This window comes from Leishmania donovani, chromosome 22, assembly GCF_000227135.1.
Source record: "Leishmania donovani BPK282A1 complete genome, chromosome 22".
Taxonomy (NCBI): domain Eukaryota; phylum Euglenozoa; class Kinetoplastea; order Trypanosomatida; family Trypanosomatidae; genus Leishmania; species Leishmania donovani.
The window spans coordinates 253365-260368 of NC_018249.1; positions in this window are offsets into that span (position 1 = coordinate 253365).

A 7004-nucleotide genomic window follows, 5' to 3' on the forward strand; every position below is an offset into this window, starting at 1 on the left:
AGCCTTGTTCTCCGCGTGTGGGGCAGCGGCCGCCAAGTGCCTCTTGCCGCTGTGCCCGTCAGTGTATTAGTAGCATGGCGCACCGCCGCCGCTCCTGGCCCCATGTCTGCCTGTGCCGCACCATCCGCCCACAGCCCGCCAGCCACTGATGCGTTGAAGCGCACGCGACCGCCGCGCATGAGGAGGGGGGAGGGTGTGAGTGCGGTGCTCCGAAGGGGGCCGATGCCTGCATGCCCGAGTTGATGCTGGCGAAGCGCTGTAACGGCACCGTCATCCGGCGGGCGCAGCCCTCCGGCGCCAAATACGCAAGGTGGCCTCCTCACGTGAGCGGTGGGAGTTGCAGCGGACTGCGATGTCGCGCACCAAAGAGCGTACACTTCGTTTCGCAGGCACTCCGTTCCACGAAGTGCTCCCCTGTCCAGTGCTGCATCTTCCATAGGACGGATCAGAGAGCGGCTTTTCGGACGCCTCTGTCGGTGGAGGATGTGAGGAGTGTGGCGCCATTGGCGCAAAAGGCGCTGTGTAGTTCGGGTATTGTGGCGCGGTCCACACTCAGCGAATCCACCGTCATGGCGGAGAAAAGGGAGCCTCCGGGGGAAAGAAAATCGTTGGAAGGGGAAAACGAATCGAGGAAACAAAGGAAGTCGTCTCGTGCGGCGGGATGGAGAGAAAGGAGGGGGAGGCTGAGCGGAAGAGAGCGGGGAGGGGAGAGAATGGGTGCTCGGGGCGCCACATCAGCGCACACGTACACGCACGCGCGCACGGACAAAAAGGACGATGGAAAACAAAAAAAGCGAAGGAGTAGCAAGTGTATCTCTCTATGAGTGCGTCGATGCGTAGGCGTGCACATATATCTCTATATCTATATAGAGATATAGATATATACGTGGTGTGTGTGCGATCCGTTCGTGATGCGCGCCATGGTAAAGACGGGGTTTGAGCTCGTGTGTGAGTGTGTAGGCGGGAGTGGAGGGGGCGAGGGTCTACCTGTGAGAGGAAAGAGAGAGAGTGACACACAAAGAGGAGGAGGGCAAGTAACCAAACAAAAGAGGGGCTATTTATATTATATATAATATAATATATGTATGCCAGCATCACTCAGTCGGAAAGGGTTGGGGTAGAAGGCAGAAAAGGAAAAGCGAGGAAGAGAAGAGGTGTAACGAGAAGACCAAATAAGGGAAGGAGAGAAACGAGGAAAGAAACACGCGCGAAGGAAAAAAAAGTGAAACGCGAGCACAAGCCCGAAAAAGAAAGAGGAGAACAAAAAACAGAGGGAAAAAAGCGGGAACGAGGGGAGCGAGCGAGGGTGTGGGTGTGTGAGAGAGAGTGCGGGAGAAGCAGACACGAAAAAAAGGGAAAGGAACATCAAAAAAAATGCGCAAACGAAGCAAGACGGAGGACGTGGAGGGGAACGCGGGGGTGCGGCAGCGGAGGGCGTATGCGATACACGAGAACTCTATACCGGCACCGACGACCACGCACGCCCAGCGCTGAGGCCGCAGAACGCAAGAAAAAAAAAGAGGTCCTCTCTGCCCGCATTGCGTAGGGGAGTGAGAGGTGTGAGACTACAAGGAGGGGCTCGGGCACATGTTTGCTCGTTCTAATGCGTGGCGCGTCAGAGTCCTTGCGTGACAGCCGCTGCTGTCGCCCGCTGTCCGTGGGAGTGGCGCTGAAGGCGTTGATCTTCGCTCCTCTCCTCCTTTGTGTTCTTGACGTGCGCGCAGTGTCCTTCCCTCTACCCACCTCCTTTTTTTCTTCTGCTTCTCACCTCCTCGATCGCCTCTCCTTCTTCCTGAACAAGCGAAAGCAAAACAGAGAGAGAGAGAGTGAGGGTGTCGTTTTGGTTATGTGCAGGAAACAACAAAAAGAAAACGAGAGGAAAAGGCAAGGAGCCAGGCAACGAGGGGTAACAAGTACGTGTGTGGAAGGGCCGTCAGCTACTCATTTATCGCCCCCCCCCCACCTCCCCCCCCCCTTTCTTCGGGAAGCGGAGCTTTGTAACGTCACGCCGCGCGCGCGATCGGGAGCGCGTAGAAACCGGTCGGGTGGTACCTGAGGCTGTGGCACTTGCCGGCGCACCCGTATGGAGCTTCTGTCTTGGGCCATGAGGCCAGGTACGGGTTGTGATGCCAGCGTGTGGGGTTCGACGAGGCCTGCATCTGCGTCACGGACCGCGAAAAGCTGTTGTGGCTTGACGACATCCCCATCGACCCCTCCGCCGGCGGCGAGTTTGTCTTCTCCGAACTGTTCGATGTGCCAAGCGCAGCTCCATACGTCAGTGTCGATGTGGAGCTGGCCGCGGGGAGGCTGAGGGACACGCGAAAACGGTTGCCTTTCGTTGCCGAAAGGCCATATGGAGCTGCCGAGGGCGAGGAGTTATTCTGTTGGCCGCTTCCGGGGAAGCTGCCGGTGCTCGCGTTCATCATGTGGGGCATAGCCCCACTCTCAATCTGTTGTGGCCGGTGCGGCAGCGGCGTCGTCCCAACGGCGCCGATACGGTAGCCACTGAAGCTCTTTGACAAGTAGGGCACCGCAGAGGCGGTGCCAGCGCCCTCGATGCCGTTGCTGGCGTCCTCGCGCTGCGGCACCAGCAGCCGGCCACTCTCCGAGGCACCAGCGCTGCCCATCAGGTACGGCCTCGACGAGCCCCGAGCACTGCCGGTGCTCCCGTCCGCTGGCACCATCATGGACGGATCCTGGTGGTACGGCATGCTTTGCGACGGCTGCAGGGAGGAGGCCGACCCGACCTTCACCATAGTCGCAACTCCAGCGGGGTCCGCCGCCAAAGCGCCGCCGCTGCCGAGGGGCTGCTGCTGCTGGAGGCTGATGGAAGTGAAGACAGATTGGCGAACGGGGGCGCCCGGTGTGTTCGAAGCGCCTGAGCCGCCGTGGTAGTAGGAACTCTTCAACCGGCGATCGCAAGGCGTGGAAGAGGGCTCCGTGCCGTTCGTGAGACCCGCGCTGGTGGTGCTCGCCTCAAAGGACCCGGGAGCGGCGCAGTCGGCGTTGCCGTTGACGCCGCCCGTGGCCGGAGATGCCGTGAGCTGCGGGTCAGCCGTCGTGAGGTCCTTGCAAAGGTGCAGGAACTTGCACTCCTCGGCGTACCGGCACCGTCCCATCGCGTGCAGGCGGCACACTGTCGCCGCCGACGCGTCCGCAACAATCTTCTCTTCAGGGAACCCTGTGGTCTGGTTCAGAAGGCTGATGCGCGCCGCGGACGGGGCAAGCACGATGCGCTGCTCCTCCAGTAGGCGACGCAGTCCGACCGTGTAGCTCACGCGGTCAAGCGGCGCGTAGCTCCCCTCAAAGAAGGAGCAGCCCGGAACGTAGAGCACAACATCGTTTGCGCCTACGGTCGACTCGGCAGCAGCAGCCGCATCCGCGCTGTTTTGCTCGCTGTTCCCATGGTGGTGAGAGTGAGAGTGGCCCAGCGAGACGGACTCGCGCAGCAGGGCATTCTCTAAGACGCCGATGTGGTCCTTATCTCCGTGAGTGGGGCAGCAGCAGGGCAAGCTATCCACCTGAGAGCGAAGTCGCTGCACTGCCTCCCAGTCGGCGTGCAGCTGGTAGCATCCCTGGCCTTTGCGGCACCGACCAGAAAGAAAGAGCTGGCAGAGTGAGGGAAGCGTGCCACGCTGTTGGGCGCGGGTTTCGAAGATGTACTGCGTCGGGATGAGGAGCTTGCGCGTCACCGGGTCCACCACCGTCATGCAGAGCTCGCCATCAGCGTTGTAGGAAATGTGGCGACCCTTGGCGGGGGCTGTTCGTGGCATTGCTGAGTTGCGGCGGGGAAGCACGGACGACTGCGAGTGTTGGCAGATCTGTATGAAGGGGGAGAAAAGACAGAAGGGTGTTTTGCGCAGGTCACATAAAAACTGACGCTCAGTCCAGTAATGTGTTGAGTGGCGACCGCGTGGAGGGTGTTCGGTGAGGTGTGGGATGGGGAAGAGCCTGGTGCTCAAGTCGTGCGGGTGTTGTGAAGGATGCTACTGTTTCTTCTCTGCTTTTGCGTTTGTGCACCACCACCACCACCGGAGCGTTCTGGAGCCACGATGAAAGAGAGAGGAATGAGGAAAACGGCAAAGGAAGTTAACAATAAAACTGAAACCAAGCAAGTGCTAAGCGAGCGCACGGAAAGGGTCTGCGAGCGGGGGGTGGAGGGGCTGTACGGATTTTCCGTAGGTGCAGGCTGTGAACTTGGGGGGAGAGTGGGGAGCACAGAGAGACAGAAAAGTCTAGAGAAACAGCTCAAACACAAATGTGAAGAAGGGAGAAGAGGCGCGACGGCGTGACGATGCCGATTCCGTTTACTCTCCGTAGTTTTGTGACGTTCAGTAATACGGGAAAGGAGGCAGTTGGACGTTGTGTGTGAGGGGAGGGAGGGTTAGAACGGAAAGTGGAATGGAGTGTGTGTATGAGACAAGAAGTCGTGAAATAAAAGTGAGAGCGAGCCGCGGAGGACCACAGACAACAAATCATGCAAAGCAGAGAACAACCCTTGGTGTTTTCTTTTCGTTGGGGGAGGGAAGGATGGGCGCTCTTTGTGTGTTTTCCTCTGGCTCTTTGGTTTGGTTTGTATTTTTTTTTGTGTGTGCTTTTTTGATAACCCTGATGTTTTTGGTATGCGTGCGCGTGTGCGGTGGATACGGAGAGGCTGTGCGTAACCGCGTGTGTAGTGTGATTTGAGGAAAAGAAAGGAAGGTGGGAACGAAGGAAGAAAAAGAAAAGGGGGCGGTGGTAGGTGACGCAGAGCTACTGGAAGAACAGCAGAGAGAGGGGGGGGAGGAGGCGGCAAAGTGACGAGTCGACCACTCCAATACGGAGGACGAAGGTGAACAGAAGGTGGTGAAGAGGGCAACGTACGCGACCCGAGCGCACCCGTGTGCGCACACATACATGTATTCCGTGTACTCTGTGCAACCCTCGTATCCAGGAGGTATCCTACCCAACCCCAGCCCACCTCTTATCGCTGTGGGGGGTACGAACACACGTTTCCTTCTGTGTGCCGCCATTGCGCTGGTGTTGTCGCGCCTGTGCGTGTGTGTGTGTGTGCTTCTTTTCTTCTTGCACTTATTCGCCTACCTCAATGCGGTTGCTATCACGACACCATCAAGGGAAAAAATAACCCTAACGAGAAAGTAAGCGGTAGTGCCTCACGCATACGTACACACATACAGAGAGAGACACACACAGGCAGGAAGATGAACAGACATGACTGCATGCCCGGCGCGCAGACATAGAAATACACATCCGTTACAGGTGGTACGAAGAGAAGAGGAAGTAAGGTAAAGTCCGAAGAAGAACGCACACACAAAACTCACTTGCATGCCTGAATATGCGCATCGGTCACAACAGACAGCAGGAGCACACAGAAAAGAAAAAAGGGTGAAACAAAAAAAAGCAAGTACAAAGAAACAAACGCCACAAGAAGTGAATACAGCAAGGCAGGTGTGCGGTGTGCGTGCGTGCGTGCAGATGAGCTCGAAGGAGCGCAAAGGGAATCGCTACATGTTCACAGTACGCACACACACAGCACACCTGCCTCGCTGTATTCGCCTCTTGCCGTTCTTCGCGATCGATCCGTGGACCATGAACATACGTGCCTGGCACACATACATACACCATAAATACACAGAGAGAGGGAAAAAAAAGAAAAAAGAACGCAGCGCACACAAGAGGTATGCGTACACCAGCAGTCCAATTGAGGGGGGCCATACACACAAGCCTATGCGCACACGTATACAAGTGCTTTTCTTCGGCTCGCCGCCACACAACTGAGAGCACAAGGAAACCGCATGGCATGGACGCCACGAGTACAACTGCAGCGCGCGCGAATGGCAAGAACGAAAAAAAAAAACGGCGACGGAAGTACGAGGAGACGACGAAAAGAGGATGCAGAGCAATCCTCTTGTCGATGGAGGCGGAGATAGTGGAAGAGAGGGAGAGAATCTCCGCGAGCCGCAAAGAAAGTCTGCACGTCTTTAGAGGAAGAAGGGCGGGTTTGGTGGGAAAGATGCCCCACCCCATCCCTAGTAGACAAGCGAACGGGAGAACATGAACAGCAATACACACGAGCAACGAAAAAAAAGGGTGCAAAAACAAAAAGGGGAGAAGGCGAAAGAAGCATTCCCGACTTCGGAATTGCACCATGTCCACATACAAGCGTGTCGGTTCCTCTTGTTTGTTCGCCTCCCCCCCCCTCTCCACCACCACCCTACCTGCGCCGCCCTCAGGTGTAAGAGGAAGGCAAGCGAAGGACAGGGAGGTGTAAGTCCACCACCACCCCCACCTTTGATTTTTATCACCTCAGGGTCCTCCCCTCCCCATCTCGAGGATCATGAAAACCAGCAGGAGATACGCGCAAGCAAGAGAGGCAAATGTTTCTTTACTACACAGGAAAATGAGAACGACCACACAGAAAAAGGGGGAAAGAGCGTGCATCGAGCATCAAGACGGCTACATTAAGAACGTCACAACAAAGAATAAAACAAATCGGCGAAAAGGGGGTGGAGGGGCAGAGAATAGGAAGAGATACTGCAACAAACACAAACTAAAAAACGAAGGCGCAAAGAAAGGTTGCGGCGACACACAAGAAGTGGGGCATAAAAACAGCGCACGGGCAACAAGAAGGGACACAAAAAGGGAAGAGGGAAGATGGACACAAGCCGACGCATACACACACACAGAGTGACACAGACGCACATGCGTGATGAGCAGCGTCTGCATACACACGCATACCAGCTCACCTAGGCATAGAGAGACATGGGCAGCCGTGGTTCGTTGTTTCCCCTTGCGGAACAAGGGAAGCAGGGAACGCTTTCACACGCCATTGCTACCCCTTCTCTTCGTCTGACCTCACTCACCCGAATGGTCGTCCGTTCCCTGTCCTGATCAACGCCTCCAGTCCGCCACGCAACATGAACTCAGACACCACTCCACCCGGCCTGTCACAGGCCTCATCGCGTGGCGCCAAGCAGCCGTAAGCACGCGTTGCAGCAGTGCCC